Below are 13,507 nucleotides of genomic sequence, written 5' to 3' on the forward strand. Positions count from 1 at the left end.
TATGGTTATGCAACATTGTTGAATTTATTTTGTAAATGTGTGTGTTTGGTTATTGAGAACATTGTTAGAGCTGATGCATTTTGAACAATATGTAAAATGTTCTTTCAACAATATAAAGTATCAATACTAATTCAGCTTTTAACTAGCTTTTCTTTTTAACTAACAAATGTTGTCTTAATTAAGTAATGCGTAAATGCGAGTAGTGTGTGTGCGTGCGTGCGCGTGTGCGTGTGCGTGTGTGCGTGTGTGTGTGTCTCTCTCTCTCTCTGCTCTAACACTAGTGGAGCAGCAGAGCCTGAACGGAAACCCCTCCCGAATCCCAACTCCCGGCAGCAGAAAGAAAAAGAGGAAAACCCGAGGAATCAGGAAACACGGACAAATAACAGAAGAGGAAAAACGAACTATTACAATAAAGTGAGTTAATTGTGACACATATTTTACCTTACATGAAATGTCTTCCTAAGTAGCGTCGCTGTAGCTAGTTGGCCTTTTTGTGTGTGTTAGAGAACATACACTTTCGAGCAAACTGAGCTGAAGATTTTTTTTTCCTGCTGGGGAAAAAAACTCTTCAACCATCCGACAAAATAGCAGGATAGCTAACATCACCTAGCGAGTTATCTGGATTCACAACAAGCGAATGACATGTAATTGCATTAATCTACACGAGGAGTAGTCAAATGAAGTCATGGCTAGCGTGTTATCTCGTTGCTATTGTTATCAATGTGCAGTTTCTTGTAGATTGTCAGGGCGATGTCAGTGTGATTAGCGAGCTAACTAGCTACTTAGCAGACGAGCCAGCTAACAGCCTCCTAGGGTTTAGCCAGCAGGTCCAGTGTTGTTGTTGAGCTGGAATCTGTTGGGATTTCTTTCCCCAGGCTGGCATGTATCTGGTAGTTTCGGTGTGTGTTTAGAAACTGAGACACTATGACTATGGGGACTGACTGTCCCACCTTGCCCCGTCGTGTCTGTGCTGTGTTATTATTACTACTGTCCTTGGAAAAGAAATTCAATTAATCTCAACCTGCAGGCATGCAATCTATAATGGGAAGTTATTGCTGTTGTTTGTTCACAGGATAATGCATTTAGTCTGGTCATTATGGTTTTTCATCTTTCACATAAATGGCTGTCAGTTGTCATATAGCCGTGCTAGACTCTAGAGCACGAGCTATGAATGTGCAGTAGACGAGGCAAAAAAAAAGAGACTGACAACTGCATGTATGTGATGCATCCTCTGGATTTCAGTTGATTTGAATTTTGTTTTAAGAATGAGATGTATCGGTAACACTACCTAATAACTATAATTGATATCAAATTAGGAGAGACCTCTTGCTGGTGTGGCGAGGAGCATTGTGGAGTGAGTTCAGGTGTGCCCTGGAATGTTGTCATATTCCTGAAAATAGTATTTCTTGAGCTTATTAGGCTACTTGTTTCCCATTCCAGTGAATGCCATATGGACCAATTTCAGCAGCTTGTTGTATTGACAGGCCCTCTTGTATGGTCTCATAGACCTCGTTTATAATCCTCGTCCTAGACTCAAAAGTTCCATTCTGGTTCAGTTAAACCCTGGTCTGTTCTTTTGTTCTGAGCTGTGTTCTTTTCTGTTTTGCTCTGTTGTGTTCTGTTGCACCCCCCCCCCCCCCCCCCACCCCACCCCACATACTGCTGCTGTAGCACACTTGTGTCCTTGTTGTGATGAACTCCCACTCATCATCTTCTCCTCTCCTCTCCTCTCTCCTTTCCTCTGTGGCCTAATGCAGTTACAAGTAGAGAGAAATGGAACTAGCAGACGGACGGCACACCTCACACTGTTAATACGTCACAGCGTTGCTAAATAAAAAAAATGGCTCATTGTGTGTTTTAAGCCCCGGTAATAACTTCACTGTTGGCTAAATTACAAACAACAACACGCACATCGCTGTCAGCCTGACCACTAGTGTTTTACTGAGGCCAAATACAACAGCATTGTCTCAGTGTCTTGTCTAAAGGCTGCCAGTCATGTCACTCACTGTACCACAATACAACACGTTCCACTGTCTGATCATGCTAGGACTATACAATATATACAACTAGCTATACTATATACATACAACAAGCAATACATCGTCTTGAAGACCAGCAGGGGGTCACCAGGGACTTCACAATGAGATTAGAATATCAATTTGATTATCAAACAATTTGTGATGCATCACAGATTCTACGTTGTGATTTTCCTTTTTTACATCAGTTGTTGTTTACACTTCATCATGGTTAAAAAGTGAGTCGGTAGAATTTACTTCAGTTGCTGTTTAGAGGTTTTAAATTAACACACAACAGCAGGAGAAACAACACTCAACTAGGGCTGCAACGACTAATCAACAACTAATCGATTAGTTGGGTCTATGTTATGAGGAACCTCTGTGGCTGGGGGAACTACGTTTCTTGAATTTGGGCCCTGGGCTGAGGAAGTTTCACAACTTCTAGACAATAGAAACTTTGGGGAGAGGGGAGAACTTGTATTTCCCTAGTTAACCCTTTGTTGTTGCCGGTGTACCTGCCTGGCATACCTGCCCATCTTCCCTCTTGTTGAACAAGTCATCCCACTACAGATGTCACTTGGTACATTGTGGTTAAAGTTAGCCTAACTGTGGGCAATATGGCCAAAATATCATATCACGATATTATTCTTAGTTTTGACAGTGTAACGTAACTAACGTTACTTTATGCTATTTAGTTTTCCAGTACAGATTTCCAAATTTCTTTTTACATCTTTCTCTTTTTTTTTTTTTTTTATTGATCTTTTCCCCCCTCCTTTTTCCTCTGATTTTCTCCCATCCCAATGTTAGTCGTTATGCCAATTCCCAATCCCCTTCCTGGTCGCTGCGCACTTACCCCCCACAGTCGGTCTGGGAGAGTGGAGGCTATCACGTGCTTCCTCCGACACACGTCTAGCCAATCAACCGCTTTTTTTCACCTGGCAGTGCGGACTCTCACTGAGAGCGTGTAACATGTGGAAGGATCACACTACCGCCCTTAGATCCTATCCGCGCTTAGCAGGCGCCCCGACCGAACTGTAGGAGTCGCTGTTTACAACAACCCGGACCCACCCCGCCAGCTTCTCCCACCCTCTAATACTGCCAATTGTATTAGTGTGAGAACGGCCAGCCAAGCTGGTGACAACCCCGGAGCTGTGAGCTGGATTCGAACAGGCGAATCCAGCGTCTCCGGGGTTGGTGACGAACGCAATCTCCGCTGCGCCACCTGACCGCCTTACATCTTTCTCTTGTAATGCAATTGTCATGGTGCAAAAAAATATATATATTTTCAATATCACCCAGCCATAGTTGGAAGAGAAGAGCCAGTGTTTTAGTTTTCCGATACAGGAAATCTTTAGCAAGTGGAACACGATACAGTTACAAACCGATTGATCAATATGTCCAGACCCTGTATTACAGCCTAGATGCAGACACCACCATTTGATAAAGTAGCCTAAATGTGCCATTACTGGAAAACCGAACCATAGCATGCTGTGCAGACAATATCTTGCTGCCTGGTTGACTTAAGTTAAAGGGGCACGCCGCACTTCACCAAAAAACAACGCTGATTTATTTTGCACATAATCTCTCACAGACCCAAAAGCTCTAAACAGTTTTGCACTGCACACATTAATTTAGTTTGACAGTTATTGAGAGTAAATGAGTTTGAATATGGCCATCACCCATCAGTGATGTCATCGGGGACATTTAACCTCTTAAGCCCTAGATTGCTCCACTTCTACAAGGTCCATCTATGGCCCAGCAGTTAAAAACACATTGCACTGCTGCAGCAATACGTAAGGGATGTGATCGGGACAATAGAAAAATACAGGAAACAAGGGAGAAAAAGCAGAGCAACAGTGTGTGTGTGACGTGTTATGTGTGTGTTTAAACAGCCTGAAATCTTGAAGCACAAACACAACATAGAAATCACATCACTACTACACACAGGTCCAGAAACCTACATAGCTATGCCAACCAGGCTATTATTCACCTTTGTGTTAAAGGGGCACTTCACCAAAAAACAATGCAGATTAATTTTGCACGTAATATTTTGAATCCTTGTGTTACAGCTCAATTAAATGATAAGGTAGCAGTCCCATATAAGACAAGGTATTGTTATTTGTGTTATTTATCTACATCATTTCATTGAGCTGTAAATAATTAACACAACACAAGGGATAACCCCATAACTCATTCAGCGCCATACCCGAGATAAGTCGGGTTATCTCGCCAGCGGTTGAGAGCGCCATACCCGAGATTTCTCTGGTTTTGATCCTTTGATATTTTTCCTTTGATCCCTGTTCTATACGGTCAGCCGGAGCCCTCTAGTTGTCCCTGATTCATCTGCCTACATTGGAATTGCAATGACGATCGAATCTCAACAGGTGGCAGTATCGCCTACCTTTTTAACTCTGATAGTCTAGTTCAGACAGTGTCTGTCCTGACTCGCTCTGAGGGGGAGGAGCTCTTGCTGAGCAATCGCTAGGAGATCTTCTCGCCTCAACCTATAGTTTCCTGTATACACGAGTAATTACATATAAACGAGTAATCGCGAGGTAAGGTATATTCTATGTCTATTTTACCGAACCTGAAACATGTTTCTGTAACGATCAGTGTCGTATTTTACCGGACCTAAACCAAACTTTTTATAACGATCGCATTTTCGGGGTAAGACCCCCCCCCCCCCCCCCCCCCCATTGATGATTTTGTGAAGTCACATATGTACATGGTATATATATATACCTTTGATTTGGGAGTATTTGGGGTTTCAGGCGAACAACCAGAACGTTTTGGTCTTATTGCATATAACGCGTCATATCTCGCAATCTATGGAAAAACACTGAATTATTTTGGAAATGGTCGATGTGTAATAAACTACAAACTACAGTGCAGCATACAGAAACAGGTGCGGGAGGGGTAGGAGCAGCAGTGCGCGGTGCGCTGCATGTCTGTGCTGAGACAGTGAGTGAGAACTGCGCTAAGAATTGGATCATGATTTTCGGTTTTCACATGACTACCTCATCCCATTTCTGCTCTGCACTATATAGTAATAGTATTGTATATTAGTACATTGCATAGTATATTGTATATTGTATGGTAACTCAGTTACTTCTATTCTGCATCGAACATTGTACATATGTCTATACTGAACAATGTGACCTCTATTTTTACTTCTATTTTACATGCTATACTATTTTATTTCATACTTATCTTGTCTAGCACAGTCTCTGGAACGTAACAGTAAGAAGCATTTTGTATAAAAGTATTCTGTACTTCTGTATAACAACTATTAAAGAAACTTGAAACTTGAACTTGAAGCCATATATACACGGGATTCGATTGACCTCATTAACAAACTAAAGGCCACTGTACTACCAGACAGAGCTACGTTCATCACTTTAGATGTGACTAGTCTGTACACCAACATCCCACATGATGATGGGATTGAAGCGGCACGCACCTTTCTGAGCCTCAGACCCGAGACTGATAAACCCAGTACAACCTGCATACCTAATGGAACCTGACCAACAATTACTTTAAGTTCAAATCAGATCACTATCTCCAAAGTCCAAACCAAGGGGACAGCCATGGGGAGTACTATGGCCCCCAACTATGCTAATCTGTACATGGGTCAGTTTGAGAATCAGCATGTATTGGACCCTGTTGCTAACCATTTTTTCCCAGACATATTGATATATCAGCACTACATTGATAATATATTTATTATTTGGACAGGGAGTGAAGTCACTGGAGGCATTTCACATGTATCTCAACGCTGCTAACTCCAATTTGAGCTTCACTCTAGAGGCCAGCCCCAGCAGCATCAGTTTCTTGGATGTTTTGGTCATCAAGGAGGGGAACACTATCCATACAGATTTATTTCGCAAGCCTACTGACTAGGGGTGGAATGGTTCACAAAATCGACGGTTCGGTTCGTATCACGGTTTTAGGTTTACGGTGTTCGGTTCGGTATACGTTTTTTTTTTTAGTTTTTTTTTAATGTAACACTCTAAAAATACCATACATCAACAGAAGATATATAGCCTAAAAAGAATCCAACTTTTCAGTTATTCTCAAGGACGTAGTCATGCAAAAACTGAAAGAATGAGGCCATTTGACATCGGGCACATTATTTTGACAGTGACCTTTTAGAGCTAGGAGTGATTTTGGTACAGCAAGAGGGGAGGCATTGCTGATTTAAAGATGCTTCTCATTTATTTGGTAAAAAAAAGGTTTACCTTTTTAATAATGTTTGGCACACAACAAGACCGAACTGACTGAAAAATATAGGCAACATTTGTCAAAGTATTAACGCGTCAATATACCCCCCTTCCCCACTAATCAAACTGGTATCGTGGAGTCACTTCTCTGAGCGTTTCCACGGTTAGCTTGTGTCTAACATTAGTTAGCTTGCGGCTAAAGTTAGTTAGCTTGTACGTAACATTATATAACCGAACAATACACACATGCCCCGAATGCGTACCGTTCGGTACGACCTCCACGGTTCGGGCATAATGTGTGTATTGTTCGGTACACGGTTCGAATGCGTACCGTTCCACCCCTACTACTGACAGAAACACCTTGCTGCTACGGGGTGACAGTTTCCATCCCACCCACCTCATTAAGAGCCAGGAGAATCTGATGGGCGGCTACGTGGCGTAGTGGGCAAGGCGCTCGCCACGAATGACGGAGACGCTGGGCTTGCCTGTTCGAGCCCAGCGCTCCACATTGCTTTCAGTTTAGCTGGTCGTTCATACTAATACACATTGGCCGTATTAGGGGGTGGGAAACTGATGGGTGGGGATCGGGCGTTGTGGACAGCGACTCCTACAGGTCGGTTGGTGCGTCTGCGCAGTAGAATCAGGAAGTGTCGGGGGCAGCGTGAGCCTCCCACGCGTTACTCCTCGCCACTGAGAGATCGAGCTGCGCAGGTGAAAAAATGCGACTGCTGTTACCTCAAGTACCGGAGGGGACTTGTGCTATGTATGACTTAGTCCACATTGCAGCCGGCTTGTGGGAGGCAAGAAACAGCGTTCGTGACAGGGGAGGGTTGAATTGGATGATACGAAATTGGGATGGGAGAAAATATAGAAAATGGGAGAAAAAGTGGATAAAAAAAAAAGAGCCAGGAGAATCTGCAGCCTTGATAGTCTGTATCAGAGACAGTCCACGGACCTGAGCAGGAGATTCCATGAGAGAGGGTATCCTACAGAATGGATAGACAAAGCTGCTAACCGTTTTGACGTGGCCACACAGGATGAATGCCTGCAACCCAGTATTAGACCCACTGGACCAGTCCCTTCTGTGCTGCACTACATATTCTCAAAAGATCCTACATAAACACTGGCACATCATCAACTCTGATCCCAAACTCCAATCTATCTTCAAGGAACCTCCCACAGTAGTCTACAAACGCCCCCCCAACCTGAGAAACTAACTAGTGAGATCCTACAGCCCACCCACTGCTCACAGACCCACGTTCCTGGATAACACCCCGGATGGGAACCACAAGTGTGGCAACTGTGCGCAATGTGGTTACACTATCAAGAGCAAGACCTACACACATCCACAGAATGGTAAAACCCTCAAGAGTTCGCAGCTTCATCACCTGCAGCTCCACTCGTCATCTACCTCATAAAATGTCTGTGTGGCCTGAGCTATGTAGGCAAAACCAACCGGCAACTCAAAACACGCATCAGCGAACACCGCAGCAACATCAGATGTGGTGATGAACATAACCCGGTTGCAGTACATTTCAGACAGGCAGGACACAACATCAGCACACTAAGGTACACAGGCATTGAAAAGGTAGAGACCAGCCAGAGGAGGAGACCATGGCAAACTACTCTTGCAGAGAGAAACCTACCACATACATACCCTTCAGACTATGGCCCCTCTTGGACTTAACACATTGAGTGCCAGCCACGAGAAATCTCGTGATTTCATGCCATGCGTTGAGTGCCAGTGACGAGAAATCTCGTTATTTAATCGTTGCTTTTATTAGCGATATCCATTCATTTTTCATCAATCTAGCCTCACGTTATCATTGGGACTGTCTATGAGCTCGAACAGGGAAAATACCGCCCCCTACCCGGAATCCACATTTTACTTCTCAGGCATGTAACCGGAGACGATTGGATTCATTGTGGACACTCAGAGCAGCGTGGAATATGTGTTTCGAGTACCTAACGTTGGATCAATAAACGCGATCGATATTTGGAACGGCGATCAGGAATTGGAATAATCTTTTTGCAGAACATCTGATGTGAGGTAAGGAATCTATGTTACCAGTCTTGGGGTAATCGGATGTATTTTTCACATATCTCTCAACGTGTGTGTGTGTGTGCGTGCGTGTATGACGTTAGCGCTGACCAGGTCATAGATAATCGATTTTTCAGCCCGCTTCTCTAGCGTACATAAGTACACATACTATCGATAATCTAGCGTTTATTTGAAAACTATTCATAAATGAGCCGGAAAATGACAACGTGTTGTGTGTATTCCAGTAAAGAACTATTATCATGGAATCTTTTATTTTTTTTAGTAATTTCCAAAAACTTTTGTTTTTCAAAACCGTATAAAACAGAAATGTACAGATGAAAAAACAATCCGTTTCATACATGTTGACTGCAAGCAAGTCATTGATAAGCGACGGGCGTATTAGACACATAGCCATAATATAGAATATAGAAATAGCTCCGTGAAAATCATGAAATATCGGAAAATCAGTCCAAAAAGGCTGGCATTCAAGCGATAAATCGCGCGCCCCCTGCTGGCACTCAAAGTGTTAATGAAGAGTTTGATATCAAACCCTTCCTGTAAACACACACATTCTGTCTCTGGTTCTGTTTTTAAGTTTTCTCATTATATTTCTTTCTCAATTTTACATGTGAAAGTGTGATACATCTAGCTACTACTGTTATTGAAACATGTATGTTCTAACATTTAAGCTGCAAATTTGTAGCCTATAGGCTAATTGATTCAAACTTTGACCTGGTTCATCCCCTATGTACTGTATATATACCCCACCCCTTTCACATGTTGGTGACACTTGACAAAGGCCACAGGCCGAAACGTTGTGTTTAATTAAATACAACTTGGGAACACTACAGACGGTGTTCTGACTACTGCAACGAAACAGATACTAGCCACAGATTCAGGGTCAGTTATTTTCCTATTGTACGAATTGTTACGTTTATGGAATGTAAGGGAAATCTGATCCTAGGTCTGCGACTAAAGCCAGGAGTCAGTCTACACTGTGGTGACGTGACTGACGTCAGTCAGCAGCGCCAAATGGTAGTGTAGTTTCCCAGTGAACGAAAACATAAACGTTATTTTGCTACCTTTACGATTAATTGCGAATATTTTCATGTTGAGCTATAGATTGTGGATGAATACGCACAGAAAGGTACACCATGAAAATGTTCATGCTTTATTTGTTTTAAACGAGACGATTTAGAAATGGGCAATGGGGAAATACATTGCGTTGGACCGAGGGTGGACCGCGGAAAAACAGCAATGACGTAACCACTACACCTCCCTATAGGTCCAGGAGCGGACAAAGTACAAGACCTTCCTGTCCGGATTTAATGGAATCCGTTTGGTCATTCAAATATATGTGAGTGTTCTGGTTCTGGCCGAGTAGGCAAATACCACCATGCCTTGCAACGTTGTGAGTAGCAAGTAGACCGGCCTGTCAGCCATTTTACCTGCCATTTTCTCTCTCTCGCTCTCTCTCTCTCTCTCTCTCTCTCTTCATCTCTCTCTCTCTCTCCTCTCTCTCTCTCTCTCTCTCTCTCTCTCTCTCTCTCTCTCTCTCTCTCTCTCTCTCTCTCTCTCTCTCTCCCCCTCCCTCTGCTCTTCACTATCAAGCAGAAATGTGAATAACAAGGACACACAGTGCCATAGATGCAACGTGTATTCCAGTGCTGCCACTATGGGCAGAGCGGCTAACCATGTATTCCAGTGCTGCCACTAGGGGCCGAGCGGCTAACCATGTATTCCAGTGCTGCCACTAGGGGCAGAGCGGCTAACCATGTATTACAGTGCTGCCACTAGGGGCCGAGCGGCTAACCATGTATTACAGTGCTGCCACTAGGGGCAGAGCGGCTAACCATGTATTACAGTGCTGCCACTAGGGGCAGAGCGGCTAACCATGTATTCCAGTGCTGCCACTAGGGGCAGAGCGGCTAACCATGTATTCCAGTGCTGCCACTAGGGGCCGAGCGGCTAACCATGTATTCCAGTGCTGCCACTAGGGGCCGAGCGGCTAACCATGTATTCCAGTGCTGCCACTAGGGGCAGAGCGGCTAACCATGTATTACAGTGCTGCCACTAGGGGCCGAGCGGCTAACCATGTATTACAGTGCTGCCACTAGGGGCAGAGCGGCTAACCATGTATTACAGTGCTGCCACTAGGGGCAGAGCGGCTAACCATGTATTACAGTGCTGCCACTAGGGGCAGAGCGGCTAACCATGTATTACAGTGCTGCCACTAGGGGCAGAGCGGCTAACCATGTATTCCAGTGCTGCCACTAGGGGCAGAGCGGCTAACCATGTATTCCAGTGCTGCCACTAGGGGCTGAGCGGCTAACCATGTATTCCAGTGCTGCCACTGAGTGAGTGAGTTGGTCATAAAGGTGCTTTGCATCTAAAAAAAGAAAATACTTAGCGCTGAGACAAACATCCTACAGTACATGGTGCTGAATGGTGAAAGGCGTGATGTTGTTGATGACCGCTTCCTCTTCCTCCAATTATCTTCTCCCTGTTAGTCAGCAGCTGCTGCCATTGGTCGGACAGAGGATCATTTAGTTAAGCTGAGAATGATGGAAACCCATTCTGGCACAACAATACCATCGGATTATTCAGAAATATATTACATAGTTACATGCTGTCATAACAACACCTACATGGTCTTTAAAAGGTAACAAAGATAGATTCCTATAGAATAAATGCTGGGATCCATGCAGGTTTGTAGGTGTAGTTTTAATTGTGGTGGGAGCTAGGCCTAACTATTTAGTGTTAGTTGTGGTGGGAGCTGGGCCTAACTATTTAGTGTTAGTTGTGGTGGGAGGGAGGCCTAACTATTTAGTTTTAGTTGTGGTGGGACTCAGGAGTGAGGCCTAACTATTTAGTTGTGGTGGGAGGGAGGCCTAACTATTTAGTGTTAGTTGTGGTGGGAGTGAGGCCTAACTATTTAGTTTTAGTTGTGGTGGGAGCTGGGCCTAACTATTTAGTTTTAGTTGTGGTGGGAGCTGGGCCTAACTATTTAGTGTTAGTTGTGGTGGGAGCTAGGCCTAACTATTTAGTTTTAGTTGTGGTGGAAGCTGGGCCTAACTATTTAGTGTTAGTTGTGGTGGGAGGGAGGCCTAACTATTTAGTGTTAGTTGTGGTGGGAGCTGGGCCTAACTATTTAGTTTTAGTTGTGGTGGGAGCTGGGCCTAACTATTTAGTGTTAGTTGTGGTGGGAGCTAGGCCTAACTATTTAGTTTTAGTTGTGGTGGGAGGGAGGCCTAACTATTTAGTTTTAGTTGTGGTGGGAGGGAGGCCTAACTATTTAGTTTTAGTTGTGGTGGGACTCAGGAGTGAGGCCTAACTATTTAGTTGTGGTGGGAGGGAGGCCTAACTATTTAGTTTTAGTTGTGGTGGGAGCTAGGCCTAACTATTTAGTTTTAGTTGTGGTGGGAGCTAGGCCTAACTATTTAGTTTTAGTTGTGGTGGGAGCTAGGCCTAACTATTTAGTTTTAATTGTGGTGGGAGCTAGGCCTAACTATTTAGTTTTAGTTGTGGTGGGAGCTAGGACTAACTATTTAGTGTTAGTTGTGGTGGGAGCTGGGCCTAACTATTTAGTGTTAGTTGTGGTGGGAGGGAGGCCTAACTATTTAGTTTTAGTTGTGGTGGGACTCAGGAGTGAGGCCTAACTATTTAGTTGTGGTGGGAGGGAGGCCTAACTCAGGCCTGTACAGTGCGACATATATCTCGCACGTGCTACAGCAACAGCGGTCTGTGCGATGGATGGATTTACTTCAGTAGCACTGGTGCGATAGGGATTCGGTTCATATAGATACTCTTATTTTGAAAATCCTGTAGCGGGTCTCATTTCTGCCCACGCGCAGCTCCAGCTAGGCTCCGAAAGCTAGCAACGTTCAGGTGCATATGATAATCTTATTTTGAAAAAACTCTTGTGACAACTCGACGAGTCATATCCGCCCTATCCGTGCGCCTTCTGCAAGCAGAGCAGCGCGTTGGTCGGTTGCTGCGTTAACACAGCAGTGCGCCTACACGTCCCGAAATAAGTCCGTGGTGTTTTTTTCTTCTCGCAACGGGTCAAATGCATCTACATGCTTTGCACCGTCGCCATTCCTTTATGCGCACATCGCCCGAAATTAACGTTTATGTACCATTACAATCACTACAACGTTAGCAAGCTAACAAGCTAATCCTGATCACAGGCAGAGCCAGCAGACACAGTGTGGAAAGGGAAATGGGGGGGGCACTCTCTCCCCTTCCCTGTGTGTGTGTGCGTGCGTGCGTTTGGAAAGATGATGAAGTCACTAGTCAGGACAGGAGTATATTATAGTAAACTGAGGATGGACAGATAATGTTGATATTCAAATAAACAAGTTTCGAGAGGAGTGGAAGTTTGAAGACAGACTAGACTACAATATGATGCGGGGGTGGTGAGTTGAAACAGTGTGTGTGAATGAATGAATGAGAACTTTATTTAACAGATTGCAGAATGGGTACAGTACAGTATGGCTCAATACACACAATTGTTAAGGGGATGCAGACCTGAGAAAGACGTTTGTCTTGTTTACATCAGGGTCCCCCATTGTGTGTGTGTGTGTGTGTGTGTGTCCCAACCGACCCCACTTCTATGTTTCAATAAATTATTTGCATTTAAAACTATTAACGCTGACTCATTCCTTCAGTCCACTCAAAATTATGCTAATATTCCTTATGTTGTTTATGATATTAATTGAAAATAGCATATGAGAGTATCATAGTAATAATAACACATGGCGATATACTAAATGACAGCCAAACATGGCACTGCAACTAAATAACACAAATACAATAGGCACATTTGTGACTGTTACAAATATAACAAGTTTTATACTTGTGCTACAAGATTTTGGCCTGTGCTACAAAACTATCAACCTCTGTAGCACCAGTGCTATGTGCAAAAAAAGTTTACGTACAGCCCTGCCTAACTATTTAGTGTTAGTTGTGGTGGGAGTGAGGCCTAACTATTTAGTTTTAGTTGTGGTGGGAGCTGGGCCTAACTATTTAGTTTTAGTTGTGGTGGGAGCTGGGCCTAACTATTTAGTGTTAGTTGTGGTGGGAGCTAGGCCTAACTATTTAGTTTTAGTTGTGGTGGAAGCTGGGCCTAACTATTTAGTGTTAGTTGTGGTGGGAGGGAGGCCTAACTATTTAGTGTTAGTTGTGGTGGGAGCTGGGCCTAACTATTTAGTTTTAGTTGTGGTGGGAGC

The 13,507-nt window shown here is 43.9% G+C and overlaps 1 protein-coding gene across 3 annotated transcripts in view; it reads left to right on the forward strand.

Moving 5' to 3' along the window:
- The first annotated feature begins 318 nt into the window (after window positions 1-318).
- fer (fer (fps/fes related) tyrosine kinase) overlaps window positions 319-13,507 on the forward strand; it is an 82,075-nt gene continuing 68,886 nt past the window's right edge. For 2 of the 3 annotated variants that reach the window (XM_084324408.1, XM_084324407.1), the window contains exon 1: window positions 319-414. The gene's annotated coding sequence lies outside the window, so the exon portion shown is untranslated. The remainder of the gene's footprint in view (window positions 415-13,507) is intronic. The other variant, XM_084324409.1, reaches the window with a different exon arrangement.

This window comes from Notolepis coatsorum, assembly GCF_963971535.1.
Source record: "Notolepis coatsorum genome assembly, chromosome: 11".
Taxonomy (NCBI): domain Eukaryota; kingdom Metazoa; phylum Chordata; class Actinopteri; order Aulopiformes; family Paralepididae; genus Notolepis; species Notolepis coatsorum.